The sequence below is a fragment of the Triticum aestivum genome, chromosome 2B, assembly GCF_018294505.1.
Source record: "Triticum aestivum cultivar Chinese Spring chromosome 2B, IWGSC CS RefSeq v2.1, whole genome shotgun sequence".
Classification (NCBI taxonomy): Eukaryota; Viridiplantae; Streptophyta; class Magnoliopsida; order Poales; family Poaceae; genus Triticum; species Triticum aestivum.
In genome coordinates, this window is record NC_057798.1 from 578,092,617 (window position 1) to 578,111,604 (window position 18,988).

The window sequence follows — 18,988 nt, forward strand, 5'->3', positions numbered from 1 at the left end:
GACCGCGAGACAGCAAGGCTGAGAACAATACGGATCGCGGCGGGCTTGACAGCAGGGCTAAAAGTCTCGTCGAAGTCAATGCCCCGTTGTTGAGAGTAGCCACGTACAACCCATCGCGCCTTGTACCGAGCAAGGCTGCCGTCCGAGTGAAACTTGTGTTTGAAGACCCACTTCCCTGGAACAACATGAGCACGAGGAGGATGTGGAACAAGAGACTACGTCCAGTTAGCAACAAGAGCATCAAATTCCTCGTTCATAGCACGACGCCAGTGCGGGTCATGTAGTGCTCCCCGGTATGTTTTAGGAAGAGGAGAAGGACTGGAGTGGGAAACATGAAGGTTGAGACGGTCGACGGGCTGGAAGAGACCATGTTTCGCTCGAGTGGCCATGGTGTGGGTATTAGATGGTGATGGGGGCTGGTGAACTACAACCGGAGGAGACGGGTTGCTAGAGTCCGATGTGGCGCTAGAGGGAGAAGGTGGTGGACCTGGTGGGGTAGAGACCACGGGTGAGTGTGAAACTATGGGTGAGAGAGGAGAGAGCGGGCTGGGACGTGTGATCGTTCGGTCGGACGTGGAGGGAGGCGGAGAGCTGCCATGCATCGCGGGTCGCCGGTGCGCATGCATGGGCAGCTGCGGGCGCAGGGGAAACCCGGGTGGGTGTGTGGGTTGTGGACGCGCAGGGGAGCCGAGTGATTGTGCGGTGCGTAGGGCTGTGTGTGTTGCTACTGTTGCCATGCATGGTAGGAGGCGAGGATACGTGCAGGTTTGGTGTGTGCTGCGTGACTGCGAGGTCTAGTAGGAAATCAAGCACGGCTATGGGATCAGCTGGACGCTCTTGGGAGTAAGAGAAGGGAAATATGGTCTTGTCAAATACCACATGGCTGGATAGGATGACTCGACGAGTGTTAATATCAAGGCAGAGATAGCCTTTGTGGTTGCTTGGGTACTGCCGTGATGGAAGATGAATAGATTGAAAGTTTTCTCGCAAAAAAAAAAGAAGACACAAGCGGTGGATCATGGGAAGAGTTTATTTGTGGCCGTTGCGGACTGGTTGAGATAACATAGACAACCAAATACACGGAGAGCGGCGTAGTCTGGTGGAGTGTTGTGGAGGCGCATGTAGGCTACCGCAAAGCCAATGGATTGGGAGGGACAAATGTTGACGAGATACATTGTTGTGGCAAGGGCTTCGGCCCAGTAGGAGGGTGGCATTGAAGATTGGAAAAGAATCGTATGAACGACGTTGTTGATGGTGTAGATGGCACATTCGGCTTTGCCGTTTTGGGCGGATGTGTAAGGACACGAGAGACGAAGGTGAATGTCATGGGTAGAGAAGAAGTTGGTGACCGTGGAGTTGAGAAACTCGGTCCCGTTGTCGGCTTGCATAGCAACAAGAGGCCGGGAAAACTGTGTGTGTATATAAGCCACAAAGTTAAGTAGAGTATTGGCGGTTTCAGATTTTTGGCGAAGGGGAAACGTCCACATAAACTGGGAGAAATCATCGACAATCATGAGGTAATATTTGAAACCAGAATTGCTCAAAATCGGTGAATACCAAATATCACAATGAATCAACTTAAAAGGTTGGACGCTTATTGAAGTAGACCTAGTGAAGGGCAAGCACACGTGTTTGCCAAGCCGACAAGCATGACATACATGCGTGGATGCTTTATTACATGAGATAAAATAATTCTTGTGAAGTTGGGACATGGCATCCCGTCCCGGGTGACCTAAGCGACGATGCCATAGCTCAGTGGTGGTGGTGGCAAGGAGTCCATGGGTGTGGTGCTTGATGACCCAGATGGAAAGACGTAGAGGTCGCCGAGGCTATTGCGGCGAATAATCACGACCTTGGTGCGAAGGTCCTTCATAGAAAAGCTGAACGGGTCAAATTCAATTGAGCAAAGATTATCAATAGTGAAACAACGAACGGAAAGTAATTTTTTGACAATAGTTGGACTACTAAGACATTGCGAAGAAGAAGAAGAAGAAGAAGAAGAAGAAGAAGAAGAAGAAGAAGAAGAAGAGAGAGAGAGAGAGAGAGAGAGAGAGAGAGAGAGAGAGAGAGAGAGAGAGAGAGAGAGAGAGAGAGAGAGCAGAAGTAGGGAGAGATGTGTCACCGGTGTGGGAGATGGGCAAGGTGGATCCATTACCCACGGTGACAGTAGAAGAAGAGGAGGAAGGAATGAGAGTGTGGAGTATACTAGGGTCGGAGGCCATATGGGCAGTGGCTCCAGAGTCCATGACGCACTCACCGACGGTCGAGGGTGTAGCGGCGTTGTTTAGAGCAGCAAGAAGAGCCGAACAGTCCCACGCTTGTGCACCACCATAGTGAGGAATCAGTGGAGCATTGGTACCGAATGGCTGGTCATGCAGTGGCGCGAGGGAGGTGAAGGCCTGGGCCGGCGGCAGCACTGGAGGGCGCGGCCCAAGGACGCCTGCACTGGAGTTGGCTGTGCGAGGGGGAGCATGGAACTGCTGCCCCGCTTGAATGGTTGCCCTGTTTGGAACTGCTACCCTGTATAGGGATTGAAACAAACCCACGGCCCGATCGACGAAGACACCCCATGCTGGTAGTTGCTGTCATGAGGATCGGAGTGACCGCCACCACTGTACCCACCGCCGGAGTTCCCGCCACTGCCGGACTTCTTCTTCTTCCAGTTGCCGCCATTACGGTTTCCACCAGAGGCGCTGCTCCTGTTGTTGTTTCCGTGCCGAGCACCTTCGCCGCGGTCGGACTTGCAGTAGTGACCAGAGGGGTTGGTGCCACCGGTGTCGTGGGAGGGCGCACCTCCATAGAGGGCGGTCTGGTTCCCAATAGCGACGGAGTTCGTGAGCTGAGTTCCATGTAGAGTGAGCAGGGACCTCGTCTGGCTGAAAGATGGAAGAGGGTCCTGCATAGTCACGACAGTTGTGATGTCGGAGAAGCACAGATTGAGCCCACAGAGGCAGTTGAGGACGAGAGTTTGGTCGGAGACGGGGGTACCGACGTCACTCAGGGCGTCGGAGAGCACCTTCAGACGATGACAGTAGGCGGTGATAGAGAGATCGCCTTGGACGAGGCCACGGAATTACGCCTCGAGATAGACCGTGCGAGTCAACTGATTGTCAAGGAAAAGGTTGGAGATGAGCGTCCAAGCCTCCTGAGTAGTTTGGTCCACCATGATAATGTCCAGAATCTCATCGGAGATGGACCTGTAAAGCCACAAGCGGACAATATAGTCTTCGCAAGTCCAGTCCGGGGTGCGGTCCGCCTGGGCTGTGATGGCGTTGATGTGGGAGAGCATATCGTACTTCCCGAGAAGGACGCAAACCAGCATCCTCCACTTGGTGAAGTTGGAAGCATGGAGGTCCAGGGTGACTGAGACGTGAGAACGTACACTGGCGACGTTCACGGCCGGCAACACAGTAGAGGGTAGGACGACCGAGATCATGGCACAGGTGGTGGTGATGGGGAGCATCGAGGAGGAGAGGGAGCTGCTGGTGTTGGACATGGTGTGGCGGCGACGATGGGGTCAGGAGGTGTGCGACTTGGGAGAGAAGGGGGCTGGATCGTGATGTGGTCTGATCCTCTCCAAACGTGAAAGATCGGCCTCTAGGGATCTACCCTACATCATCTTGGTATCATGAGCCACGTTGATCACGTTTTTGGAGCCCCTACCCCGTGTGTTCTAGCTTGATTTTGTTGTTTTCGTCCTAAATCCAAAAATCCCCACCAAAAATAGCCCCAATTTTTTTTTGTGATTTGTTGGTGTGTTGAAGTTTTGTTGGATTTGATCCACGGATGTGCTTTGCCACGTGTGGATCTAGCTTTCCCGCATCTTCTCCGCAATTTCCATCCACTAAATCGTCCGAAATTTGCCCTGGAGTTGCCCTTTTTCCTATGGTGTTCATCTCGTTCGGCCATGATCTAGGCGCCCGGACATCCGGCCGTGTCCCCCGGACATCCAGTGCCCCGGACATCCGGCCCCTGACTGTAGCAACTCCATCCTCCGCCCCGTTTTCCGCCTTCTTTTCACCCAATTTTGCCCCGGTGCCCACGCATACTTTCGCATACCACCTCCGCTTTCCGCAAGCACCACCACCCTTACCGCTACCACCTTTGACACTTTTTACCCGTTTTGGTCTTTGAGATTTTGGGTTGTGGTTCCCGTGTCCTACTGTGTTTCGGCTATATAGGTACGGTTCGACATCAACATCACCACCGCTCATCTTCGCAAAGGACTCATCATCGCCAAGGATGGTAACTTCGACGACACTTTGTCATCCCATGCCTTTGCTTTGATAACCACATAGCCTTACTTTTATGTTGCTTACCCATCGAGACTAGCCTTTGAGTATTGCCGGCAACGTGACTTGTGCACATTAGTAATCATACTCCATAGCATACATACCATACCATTGTGGTGCATCTCTTGGTATCATCTTTTGTGTCACAAAGTTGTCATCGCATACACAATTGCTACCTTGGTTCGTGAAGTTTTGCATGAGAAAAGAGCTCAAAAGTGAAAGAGCCAAACAAGCTTTTAAGCAAATAGGGAAATATTAGCAAAGAGCTTATAAGCAAGAACCATAGCATCATACTACATTAAGATTGTCATATCCGATCATCTTGGATCATATCACCGAAATACCATACATATAGCATACTTGAGATAGAGGTTGTTGCATTTTTGCCTAGTAGGTTGTGCACAAGTTACGTATCCGCCTATTGTGCAATCGTGCTAGCGTCTCTCTAGTATTGTGCAACAAGAGCATTTTCGTCGACTCCACATTTTGGCTCATTTTTGGTTTGCACAATCCCACTTATCTATTTGCGTGTGTGTTTCCATGTACCCCTACTTGCTTGGTCTACTTGTTGCATTTGCAAATTTGTGAATCTTTTCCAACATTATTGAAGCTCACTTACAATTGCATCAAATTTTGTGCCACCATCCTAACCAAGCTCCACCATAAGCTTTTACTTGTGTAGGTGTGAGAACCGACAAGAATTGGTACCAATTGTGCTATTTCATTGTCCGCGTTTGGGTGATCTTGATCCATCTTCAACATCGGTCAAGGTACATTTGGTATAAGTTCTTCTCCTTCTCCCACTCACATTTTGCTTGCAATGATGGATATGCCAAGTACTTCTACCAACCCTCTCTTCATCGAGCAAGACGACGACATGTCATCATTCGTCACCAAGAGCCACCTCTTTGGTGCACAACGAGCGTTGCATCAAGAGCAACAAGCAATGACCGACCGCATCGACAATCCCACCACCGACTTGCGCCTCTCCAAGAAACGTATAAGAGACTACTTAGACAACAAGCTCGATGCTCACAAGCAAGAGAACGATGCAAGGTTGGACGAGATCCGTGCCTTGTTGGTGAACCACCCTTCTTCCACTTCTTCATACTCAAGACGGAGCCGCTCAAGTCGACACTCCCACGACACCTTCTCCGGCTCAAGTACACCGACATCAAACACTCTTCGACGAGAAGCGCGTCAAGACCTTCATGCATCCCGCAATCCTCTACACGACAATCATCCGCAAGAGCAAGTCGACGAGCAAGTACTTCATCTTCAACCACACCAAGATCCTTTTGCACAAGCTCAAGAACGACAATTTCAGCGTCACCAAGAGGAAGAACATGCACGTCAACATCAAGAGGAACAAGACGCTGAGACTCAACGTCTTCAACAACAACAACATGAAGCACAAGCTCTCGAGGCGCAACGTGCCCTTCAAGAATCAAGTCGAGCCATTGCCAAGCGCAACCGCGATAGACACAATCAAGAGGAAGCACTTCGAGAAGAGATCGAAGAGCGAAACTACCAACCAAGAGTGCAACGTCAAGTTCCCCCACCTCCTCAAGCTCGACAAGTTCCTCCTCAACCTCAAGTTCAACAAGAGCAAGATGATCATGGACTTCCCCCATGCCAAGAGCAACATGAGGTTGATTATCCTCACATCAAGGGCGTCATCATCATCCTCGACCACAACACAGTGAAGAGCAACGCTACGTCAAGCTAAAATTCACCATGCCCAAGTTCAATGGAAGCAATGATCCCAAAGAGTACCTATCATGGGCATTGAAGGTCGACAAAATCTTTTGTTTGCACAACTATGAGGAAGAGAAGAAGATCGCTATGGCATCCATTGAGTTCCAAGACTATGTGCTCATATGGTGGGAACAAGTCCTTGAGTGCCGAGAAGCAAGAGGTGAACCTCCAATCACCACTTGGGCTCAAATGAAAGATATCATGCGAGCACGTTTTGTGCCCACCTACTACAACCGTGATCTCTTCAAGAAACTCCAACTCCTCAAGAAAGGAAAAAAGAGTGTTGAAGAATACTACAAGGAAATGGAGATAGCCATGATACGAGCCAATGTCACGGAAGATGATGAGCAAACTATGGCACGCTTCTTGAATGGCCTCAATCATCCCATCAAGAAGATTGCCGACTTCCAACCCTACTCCAACCTCATTGAGCTCGTGCATCAAGCTACCAAAGCGGAACGTCAAGTGCAAGATGACTTCAAGTACGCCAAGTACTCATCCAAGATCTACGGCTTCTCCAACACCCAAGCTTCAACGACTCCTCCAACTTCTACTTCAACCAAGCCATCTACAAGCAACGCCGACAAGTCAAGTTACAAGAAAACTTCGACCACATCAAGTCACCCTCCTCCTACTACAAGCAACTTCAAGCCGCGCGCTTCATCATCTACTCCAACCGATGAGACCGTCAAGACAAGATCCTTCAAGTGTTTCACTTGCAGCGGCCGAGGCCACAAGTCTTTCCAATGCACCAACAAGCGCACCATGATCCTCAACGATGATGGAACCTATGACTCCATGAGTGAAGAGGAGATGGAAGCCCTTGAGCAAGTGGCCATGCACCGACGCGTGAACGAAGATGAAGACGATCAAGTCTTTTGTGATGAGGATTCGAGCCCCGCTCTTGTTGTCTCCAAAGTCTTGACTATTCAACATCAACAAGATGAAAACCAAAGATGCCACATCTTCCATACAAAGGCCGGCATCAATGGAAGGTCCGTCAAGTTCATCACCGATGGAGGTAGTTGTCACAACTTGGCAAGTGAAGAACTATGCTCCAAGCTACAATTGGTCAAGATGAAGCACCCGCACCCCTACAAAGTCCAATGGCTAAGCGACTCCGGCACTATACGAGTTGAGCATACGGTCCAAGTCTCCTTCAAAATTGGCACATATGAGGACACTTTGGAGTGTGATGTCGTCCCGATGTCCGTTTGCCACCTCCTTCTTGGTCGATCATGGCAATTTGACCGTGGCGTCATCCACAACGGGCGTACCAATCGCTATAGCTTCAAGATGAAAGGGAAGGAGTATGTGCTACGACCTATGTCTCCTAGTCAAGTGATAGCCGACAAGCAAGCCACCCATCATGGAGAGAAGAGTGAGAAAGTGATCCACCAAAAAGAGAGTGAGAGCCACAAGCCAACACCGAGCGCCTCCACGATGAGCAACAAGAAAAACTTCGTCCTATTTGCCACCAAAAGTGAGATGAGAGAAGTGTGTGAGAACCCATCAAGTGTTATGCACTTTGTCCTTGTGTGCAAGGATGGGGAACCAAAAACTAACACCTCTCACGGTCTACCTTTAGTGTTTTCTTCTCTTTTGCAGGAATTCCAAGATGTCTTCCCCGATGAGCTACGTCCGGGACTACCTCCACTACGAGGCATTGAGCACTGAATCGACCTCATCCCCGGAGCACCTCTACCAAACAAAGCTCCATACCGCGTCAACCCCGAAGAAACTAAGGAAATCCAACGACAAGTACAACAACTAATTGACAACGGACATGTACATGAAAGCTTAAGCCCTTGTGCCATTCCCGTTATACTTGTGCCCAAGCAAGATGGTAGTTTTCGCATGTGCTCGGATTGTAGACCTATCAATGCTATTACCGTCCGTTACAGGCATCCCATTCCTCGCCTAGATGATATGCTTGATGAACTTAGTGGTGTCACCATTTTCTCAAAAATTGATCTTAAAAGTCTCTATTATCAAATCCGCATACAAGAAGGTGATGAATGGAAAACCGCTTTCAAAACCAAATTTGGCTTGTACGAGTGGTTGGTTATGCCTATGGGGTTATCGGAAGCGCCTGGTACTTTCATGCGTCTTATGCATTTTGTGCTTCGTCCTTACATTAGAGTGTTTGTTGTGGTTTACTTCGATGACATTCTTGTTTTTAGCAAATCCATGAAAGAGCATCTAAATCATGTTAGGGCTGTTTTGCAAACCCTTCGCAAGGAACGTCTTTATGCCAACATAAAAAAGTGCACATTTGGTGTTAACAAGCTTGTTTTCTTGGGTTTCGTTGTTTCTTCCAAGGGTGTCCATGTTGATGAATTTAAAATTAAAGCAATTAAAACTTGGCCCCAACCCACCAATTTGCAACAAGTGCGTAGCTTTCTTGGCCTTGCGGGTTTCTATCGTCGCTTTGTGAAAGACTTTAGCACCATCGCCGCACCTTTGCATGCTTTGAGTAAGAAAAATGCTCCTTTCGTTTGGGGACCTTTGCAATCTACCGCTTTTGATGAACTCAAATCGTTGCTTACTCATGCTCTGATTCTTGCTTTGCCCAACTTTGACAAAACTTTTGAGGTTCATTGTGATGCAAGTGGTACCGGAATTGGCGGAGTGATGCAAGAAAAATCCATTGCATACTTTAGTGAAAAACTCTCCGGTGCTCAACTTAACTATCCCATCTATGACAAAGAATTGTATGCTTTAGTGCATGTGCTACATGTTTGGGAACATTATCTTAGACCTCATGAGTTTGTCATCCGTACCGATCATGAAACGTGTAAGTACTTAAAAGGCCAAACTAAGTTGAACAAGCATCATGCCAAATGGAGTAAATTTACTGAATCTTTTCCCTATGTGATCAAGTACATTAAGGGTAAGGAAAATGTAGTTGTGGATGCCCTTTCCCGCATATGCACACTTGTCACTAAACTTGAGTTGAATGTTATTGGCTTTGAGCATATAAAAGACTTGTATGCGAATGATCCTTCCTTTACTACTCCTTATGCTAAGTGTTTGACGCATACCTCTTGGAAACGATATTACATCAAGGATGATTATCTTATGAGAGCTAACAAACTTTGAATTCTCGAGTCTTCTCTTTGTTTGCTCCTTTTGCAAGAGGCTCATGGAGGCGGACTCATGGTACACTTTGGACGCGACAAGACATTCGCCACGCTCTCCAAGAACTACTTTTGGCCCAAGATGTTCCGCGATGTCTCACGCTTCACCAACTGATGCTCTACATGTCGCAAAGCTAAGTCTAAAGCTCAATCCCATGGTCTTTACATGCCTCTTCCTATTCCTTATCAACCTTGGGAAGACATTAGCATGGATTTTGTACTTGGTTTGCCTAGAACTTAAAATGGAAAGGATTCCGTGTTTGTTGTTGTGGACCGATTCTCTAAAATGGCTCATTTTATCCCATGAAACAATATAGACGATGCTTCACATATTGCGAATATCTTTTGTAGGGAAATCTTGCGTCTACATGCAGTACCCAAAACGATCGTCTCGGACCGTGACGTCATGTTCTTGAGTTACTTTTGGAAGATGCTATGCGCCAAGCTCAGAATCAAGCTCTTGTTCTCGTCGGCATACCATCCTCAAACCGACGGCCAAACAGAGGTGACGAACCATACACTCTCCACTCTACTTTGTGTGTTGATCAAGAGGAACATCAAGGAGTGGGAAGAGTGTCTACCCATCACCGAGTACGCCTACAACCGTGCAAGACATTCGACTACCGGAAAGTCCCCCTTCGAGGTCGTCTACGGCTTCAACCCGTTGTCCCCATTGGACATTCTACCTCTTCCTCTACAAGAGCGCACCAACATCGACGCGAGTGCACAAGCAAGCTACCTCAAGAAGATGCATGAAGATACAAGACACACCATCGAGCGCCAAGTACAACGACTCGCGACCAAGCTCAACGTCAACAAACAACCCATGATATTCAACATTGGCGATCTCGTGTGGCTACACCTTCGCAAGGACCGCTTCCCCAATGAACGCAAGTCCAAACTCCTACCTCGAGCCGATGGACCATTCAAGGTGCTAGCATGCTACAACAACAACGCCTACAAGATCGACCTCCCACGAGACAAGTACAACATAAGTGACATCTTCAACGTCAAAGATCTCTCCCCGTACCATGGTGATGAGGATTTCGATTTGAGGTCGGATCTTTCCCAAGGGAGGGGAGATGATGCGGAGCATCCTTTGGTCAAACCCATGAACCTACCATCATCTCACCAAGCACCAAGAGGACCCATGACAAGAGCACGAGCTAGAGCTCTCGAGATCGAGGTGACTTCTCTCCTTAGTGATTTCCCATATGATCCTCTCGAGACATGGCTACTACCTAAGTCCGGAATGTTGTGCATGATTAGGTACCAAGAGGACCCTCCCGAGGATGCACATGAAGATGATCAAGCCCCCAAGTCCACGGATGAAGAGAACGTACGGAAGAAGGCGAGGACAGCTTCCAGGCCCCGGACATCCGGCCATGGCCCCCGAACATCCGGCCCCTGGAGATCTCCCCCGCAACCAAGGGCCAGCTGCTACAGCGTCCGGACATCCGGCCCCAGCCCGGACATCCGACCCCTGCCCCAGAAATACGGCATCGGCTATCCAGAGAGCACCGGAAAGGACCAGCACAACCCGGACATCCGGCCATCACCCCGGACCGGCTCCTCCCGAAGCCCTGAACATCCGGACCCTTGCCCGGACATCCGGCCCCTCCTATCCAGAGAGCACTGACACCGACTCCACCAGCCCGGACATCCGCCCCCCTAGCCCAGACATCCGGCGTCTCGGGAAGGCCCGAACATCCGGCCCGTCGCCCGGACATCCGCCCCCTGCCTGCGTGAAGCACATCTGGGCCGTGGCCCGTGTACCCCTTCGCCCGGCCCCTAGACTATATATACTCCTCCTCAATCCTCTTTTTAGGGTCAGCGTGGATTTAGCTCATTTGTGAGATAGAGCCTCGCTCATCCATCCGGATCTACTCCTCGTGAGGGACTGACACCTCTTCGGAGAAGATCCACCTGGATTCAAGACCTCCATCCGGAGAAGACCATCATCAAGACCTCCTCATGGAGAAGAACCAGTTACCCTTTGTATCGTCCCTTATTGGATTTGGATCTTGTATTACCTCGTGCTTCGATGATGTAGCGCATGTGTGACTTTATTCTTGTTGGTTGAGTGTTTCTCTTGTGTTTTTCCTTCGTTCCCCTCCTCGTGTTCTTCGTGTTCCTCATAGGGATCCTCTCTAAACGTGAAAGATCGGCCTCTAGGGATCTACCCTACATCATATTCCATATATTGGTTCTATCCATTCTTCAACCAAGTGAATTAGTTGGCATCTTTACTATTATTAAATAGGTTCACATCCTATAGTTATAACTGAATGGCCTCAAAATTTACTTATCTTAGCCATGCGCATCGTCCTATATAGCTTTACAAATTGAAGCTTTCATATCTTTGTGTTAGGTTATGACAAGTCCGTCTAACCACATTTTCTTCTATTTATATGTTTCTATTGTTTAATTAATGTTTTGTAATGATAATCAATACTAATCATGATATTTTTGTGGGTGTTATGCTGTTTTAATCTTAGGTAATGGGGATATGCTGTAATGATATTCTTGTTTTGAGGGTTTATGCTGTTTTAACCAGCATCTGATGATAGTTGGCTTGGATCGACTATTACTCGGAATAGTGTTTCTACATATTGGTTATAAAATCATCAAGATGTACTATTCTAATGGGGGTCCATTATTTTCATAGCTTTTGAATATAAGGTCTTCTAGTTGATAAGAGGTTCTGCTGTCTTGGAAGCATGTCATTTCGCTAGAGGGCCTGAGATGAACTAGCTGTATAGTTGGGCCGGATGGTGTGCGTAAAACTACACGGCACAAGATGGTGCTGAAGATATTGCTTGCATCTACTCTGATAACCTTGTCAAGAGTTTTCGAAGGTCCGCCATTTTGAGGAAAGGTATTATTAAGTTGCTACTATTTATTTCTGCAAGGGCTTATCCCTATCATCCTATAGATAAAAGCTTTATAAATATCTGGTGAAAACCAGCTTCTCATGAAAACTCTCGAAATCATGTGTAGAAGTACTAAAAACTTCTAAACTATGCATGTATGAGGAGGTTATTACTTATAAATCACAGAGTTTTCATGGAGAGGGTGGTTTCCACCGGGCACTGGATATCTTCCCGAGGATAAATCATTCTTGGATCTTGATATATAAATTAAGCTGAACTATGTCTATGTTGCTTGATTGAACCTATCCTAGGATGCTAAAACACTTTTGGCAAGAAACTGATGAAACATAATACTGAAATAGATGGCACACGCATGAGAGGCTTTGTCTAGGCATCTGATGATATTTGATTTGAATCGACTATTACTCAGAATAGTGTTTCTACATATTGATCCTAAAATCATCAAGATATACGATTCTAATGGTGGTCCATTAATTATCATATCTTCTGAATATAAGGTCTTCTACTTGATAAGAGGTTCCGCTGTCTTGGAAGCATGTCATTTCACCATGTTTCTGATTCATGTTCGGGCACAAGGGCAATACACATTATGTGATCTACAAACAGACACAAAAACATACAAGATAGTTCTAAAGATTATCTTATATTGATACATTATAGAATTCAACTAGAAGTAACCACACGACTATGTGGCCATCCGAACCAATTTATACAATGCTATACCATGTCAAGGTCTTCAAAAGTTGAATACATTTTTAGTGCTTTTGCACAATTTCTCGTAAGTATAAGCACTACTACTAATTAGTGGTTCATGAACTTAATTTAATATTGTGTCCTCACTGATAGTAATTATGAGCACCACTGAAATTGATACCTTCTGATAATATTGGTTCTATCCATTCTTCAACCCAGGAATTAGTTAGCATTTTTGTTGTTGCTACATAGGTTCACATCCTATGGTTAAAACTGAATGGCAAATTTACTTGTGTTAGCCATGCGCATCGTATTATGTAGCTTTACAAATTCAAGCTTTCCTGTGTTCTTGTTAGGTTATGACAACTCCATCTAACCATATTTTCTTCAATTTATAGGTTTCTACTGTTTAATTTGTTTAATGTTTGGTAATGATAATCAATTCTAATCATGCTCTTTTTGTGGTGGTTATGTTGTTTTAATGTTAGGTAACGAAGACATGCTCTAATGATATTCCTGTTTTGGGTGTTTACGCTATTTTAAGAATCTTCAGAGGGTACCCTAGTACTTCTTACGACAACTATGCCATGCATTATCACTTGCAGATATGTGTCAACCAAAGAGTATGCTAGAATAGAGGAAATTACAATGCCGTGCAAGGTAGATGGAGATGCTTGATATGTATCATTAGCTCCAAGGGAGGCTTATTACAGTGAAACTGTACGGTTTTGTGCATCCCAAATCCAATATTAAAGAATCCCATCTCTCTTGCCTACAGACCTTGTTGGTTTGTTTAGTTAACTGAATACAAGGATTAATTTATTTTACTTAATAGGTTGAAGGAAATGATATTAGTGCATAGTAATCTGTTCAAGTCATTTGTGTCTTTCGCTACTCCCGGTTAGAGTAATAGAAACACATAGGGCCAGCAATACTCTATTGGTGAACTGATACATCTACGTACTTTATCTTGATTCCCGAGAACACCAAAATCAAGTGTCTGCCACTGGCATAGCTAAGTCCCAAGTTGCATATGATGAAGGTCAGATGTCCCAACTGTTTTAGCGAATCAGCCCATAGGTTGAAGTTCCTCACTAATATATTGCATCTTGAACAATACGTGGTAGCTTGAACTTCTGCATGCCATGTGGAATTTGAAGGCCAGAATGCGCATGCTCAAGGTTGGTAGTGATTTAGGTAGTTGCGGGACTACTGACTTTGTCAAGCTTAGAGGTGAGTTGCGTGTGTCAGGAATTGAGAATATTACTTGAGTGCAAATACTTATAGAAGATAGCATACAGATCAAAGGTAAAAGAAAATCGAGCTCATAAGATCAAAGATAAATACTCCATATATGCTGATGGGGCATCTTTGCTATGTTAGATATCCTCAAACATCATGTGATCATGAGTAACTAGTTATCATTGGTCTTGTTGCCCTCGGGTTTCCTTATTACATTGGAATCATTGCATGCTTAGCTTCCTTTTTACTACCGAATGCTTGTGAGGATTGTAATGAACTGACTTCTCTTGGTCAATTACTTTATCTTGAACATCTTTCGATCCATCACTCACAGGCAGAGAATGTGAGATTAATGTGTTGTTTTACAGATATGGTGACACTGGCTCGTGGCTGTGGATTCATCACAACAGAGTCTTTCGTATGCTGGAGAGATACTGAAGTTCACAAACATGGTGTGTTGGGAACAATGGGAGAGGAAACTGAAGCCAAAAAATTCCCTTATCTTCAGCATCTTACCATGAGATGCTAGGAACCCGCGGGGCTTCTAAAAGATTCAGACACGGGAAATCGATGAACAAAGAATAATTTGTGAACATCTGCTTTACTCGGCAAGTTTCTCAGCCCTCCCAATTATTAAAATGGAGGGTTTCTGCGGTGTTAATCCTCTCCTGCAGCTGTTATTATTTCATAAAACTTCGAAGTATAGTAGGGTTTACCAGACATCCAGCAATGTACCTCAGAGGAACCGATGCTATGTTGCATTTACATCTCTTGTTGTGTTTGCCCTGTCGTTTTCTGCGTGGACCTATTTGACCATGACTAGTCTTTCTTTGAACTTGTTACATAGAGAATGCTCCAGCTTGTTCATCTATTTCAGAGAATCAGCGAACTGGTTTGGGTCCTAATAGGTCATGAGCATGAGATTAATCTTGTTTGCATAGACTAATGACTATGAAGTCCAGTACTCCACACTTACATGTAATATCAGTATATAATTTTGAGAATCATGTAATATTAATATTCTTGAATGCTGGTATGGCAGTGATCTAGACGTGGATATGAATCCAGAATGACACTGGTCTTACTTTAGAGTTGGGACTTGGGATCATAGTATTGGCCAAAAGGGTTTGCAACCCTCATTGGGGCACGAATAAGAATGTCCTAAACTAACTTGTGTTTGATGTTGTTTGATGCTATTTTTGTCGAGTAAGTCTCGCTCCGAAGTTCATTGCATTGTTTGGAATCTTACTTTTTCTTCTTAATTATGTAAGCATGCTTTGAGATTTGAGACATGCCTAGTAATGAAGAAAACCTTGCATAGGAACAATCTGTACTCAAATTTGAGATTGCACTTTGACAGAAAAAAATATGTATTTTGCATTTGACCACACATGCATACATTAGTTGAAGACTTGCTGGAAATAAGATGTCTCAATCGTGCCTCTATATTCTCTCAAGAAATAATAATCATAAAAGAATTCGAAGTTCAGAAGTACGCAAGATTCATCTACTGGAAATCCATGATGAAAAAGTAAACATCTGCTTAACTCAACAAGTACGCACGAATAAGAATGTCCTAAACTAACTTGTGTTTGATGCTATTTTTTGTAGATTAAGTCTCCATCCGGAGTTCATTGCATTGTTTGGCACCTTACATTTTCTTCTAAATTATGTAAGCATGCTTCGAGATTTGAGCAATACAGGCCTAGCACTGATGAAAACTTTGCATAGGAACAATATGTACTCAAATTTGAGATTGCAGTTTGACAGAAAAATATGTATTTTGCATTTGACCACACATGCATACAATAGTGGAAGACTTGCAGGAAATAAGATGTCTCGATCATAATGTCTATATTTTCTCAAGAAATAATAATCATAAAAAGAATTCAAAGTTCATAAGTACGCAAGATTCATCCACTGGAAATTCATGATGAAAAAGTAAAGATCTGCTTAACTCAACAAGTTTCTCGGCCCTCCAATTTATTAAAATGGAGGGGCTTATGACCTTCTGTGGCGCTAACCATCTCCTGCAACTGTATCTGTTTTTCATCTTGAAACACTAGTACTATGATGTTGCAAGGAACTCATAGATGTGAAAAATATCCAAATTATCCCCACTCCCCCTCCACAGTTTGCGATTGATAAAACAACCATTACATAAGATAAGACCTCTAGTTGTCTGTTCGATCGCTAAACTGGAAATCTAATTGATTGTTATCTAATGTTAACGGCTCTGAAGAACGCCCTTGTTGTTATGTTTAGAAGTTTTATTAATCTTGAGCAATCCACACTGGCATGTAATATTAACATACATTTTTGAGAATCATGTAATGTAAATATTCTCGAGTGTGGGCATAGCAGTGATCTGGATGTGGATGTGATGCGAAAGTGTTACTTAAGAGTCTGCCTCGATCTCTTTTGTTTTCTGCTATCTTTTGTCTATAAGAGTCTGCTCTGGAAGGAGTTCATTGCATTGTTTGGTGACTTATATTTTCTTCTGAATTGTGTAAGAAGCTCTGAGATTGGAGCCATATATAGATGCCTAGTAATAATGAAGAAAACTTTGCATATGGGAAAAATCTGTACTCAAACTTGAGCTGCAGTTTGACAGAGAAAATATGTGTTTTGCATTTGGCCACACATGCATACATTAGTTGCAGAGTTGCAGTAAACAAGGTGTCTCAGTCTCTCAAATGATGTTTCTATTTTCTCTCAAGAAATGACATATACCCACACACATGTATAATAATCATAAAAAGAATTCGAAGTATCACGGCCAGTCATGAGCTGCCTCCTCACGCGCCGCTAAATCTCCAGCCCCTGCGCCGCACTGTTGACCATAGACAGGCCAGCCTCGAGGCGCGCATGCACGCGCTCATCCTCGCGCAGCTCCGACGTGAAGGCGCGCCCCCACCCGTTGCACCACTCGACGGCCTCTCTGGTGGCGGGTTTCGCGGCCAGCAGCCAGTGACGGAGCGCGTGCCGCCACCTGCCGAAGAACTCGGCCTCCAGGAGCCGCACCATGTCCTCCGCCCGCACGAGCGGCGCCCACTTCATGATCACCTCGCAGAACGCGTCGTCATTCTGCTTCGGCGGCGTGATCCGGAGGCTCCGCAGGCGCTGTTCCAGGTGCCGCACGACGCCGATCCCGTCGACGAACTCCTCCCAGGTCGCCGGGCTGAACAGGGCCTTCCACGGCGCCACCAGGTTAAGGTTGGACTTCGAGAGCAAGGCGTGGCCGGCGTTGTCCCATTCCCGCAGCGCCTTCTCGAGCTTGGGTCTGACGGTGACGCACAGGCTCTCCAGCAGTGGACCGGCGAGCGGCATCCACGGGCGAAGCAGGAGGTGACAGCAGTCGGCCTGCCAGGCATCGCGCGGGTCCCATGACTCCACTTCGGCGGTCAGCTCCGGCATGACGACCTCTACGAGGATGCGCTGCACGGCGGAAGGAGGCAGCGTGTCCTTCCACTGCGCCAGGAAGCGGCGCATCCGCTCGGAGTTCGTGGCCTTCCACTCCAAGGCCTGGACAGCCGGAACCACCGTGTCTTCGACGAGCTCCACGTACGGCGACATGGCCGACCCGTCGTCCAGTGTGTTCCTTAGGACGACGAACACGTCCAGCCACATGGCCGGGTCCCAAAGAGGCTGCCACCTTTGGAGCACCGGGCCAATGAGCGGCGCCACGAGCACGCCCGCCGTGTTCGCGAGGCAGTACGTCTGGTACTCCTCCGGGAACTTCTTCTTCAGCCTTGTAAACTCCATGATGAGGTAGCCCGCCGTGAGCTCTCCCGATGCACTTTTTTGGTGCACCAGCGTCGCGACCTTGATGACCACCTCCGCCGCGTCCACCACCATATCCATATGCTCGCCGTCGTCCAGGGCACCATCTTGCAGCTCCCGTACTTCAGCGAGGATTTTCTCGCAGAACTCCCGGCCTTGCTGCCGCGATCCATCGGCGTCGCCCTTCTCCCAATCGCTGTAGACCACTTGAGAGCTTACGTCCGCGCACTGGTCAGCTCCCCACTTGGTCGGCACGGTTTCCGGGTCCTTGTTGGGAAGTCCGTTGTAGTATGATCCTTCTCCCTCAGCGCCGACCGTGCCGAAACCAGCGCTCGCTGGCCGCTTCACCACCTTCACAGGAGATGTGATGCCCTGGCCGTGCTTGCCGAGGCCAGAGCGGGACCCGACCTCGTAGTTCATGCGCCTCATCATATTTACCACCGTTGTGTTCTTGAACACCGGGCTCTCAACAACAGGCTGGGGCTTCCATGTCGTTGCCGCCGGATCGTAGTGCTGCCTAGTGTAGCGTTGGTGATGGCGTTGAGGAGACGACGACGGACCTGCAGAGCCGGCGGCGACGAACGGGACGCGTCCGAAGAGGAGATCGCCGGGGCCGCGTGGACGCTTGTGCTGGGGCGACGGACGGCTGCCCGCATCGCCGGACTCAGAGCCCGTGCGGTCGTCGTGGCGGTAGGTGGAGCCGCCGCTCGTCATGGCATTGCTGCACTCGTTAGCGCCAGCGGAGGCCATGAGCACGGAAGTAGGATTGCTTCGCGGGTGGAGAATGGAGATTGGGATTGGAGAGGGAGGGACTGGTGAAACCGTCAAGGAGAGTGTGTGGTGCATTTCCCCGTCGACATTGCTGCCCTTATATAGGAAGTTAGGAACAAAGCTAGTTTGGTAACCTTTAACTGTAAGGAGGCCCCATACTCCGTATGTTATATGCGGAAAGAAACGCAACGAGTTTGGGAACCTTTATCAGTGTTGCTATACACACGACACTGGGTAGCCGATTTGCGCACGATCGCACTGATCCGGCCGTGCATGCGTTGGATAAAGTGGAGGCCAGCGGTTAGATCACGCATCGTCCAACGTTCGGCTGCTATGTATCGGCTGCATAGTCTAGGGATAAGGAAGCGCCTTATTATGTTACTATATATACTAAAATGCGGAAAGAAACACGCGA

General features: G+C 47.1%; 1 pseudogene; it reads right to left on the minus strand.

The window, feature by feature from the left end:
- Positions 1 to 16,827: 16,827 nt before the first annotated feature.
- On the minus strand, positions 16,828 to 18,552 carry LOC123039304 (septin and tuftelin-interacting protein 1 homolog 1-like; annotated as a pseudogene).
- Positions 18,553 to 18,988: the final 436 nt, after the last annotated feature.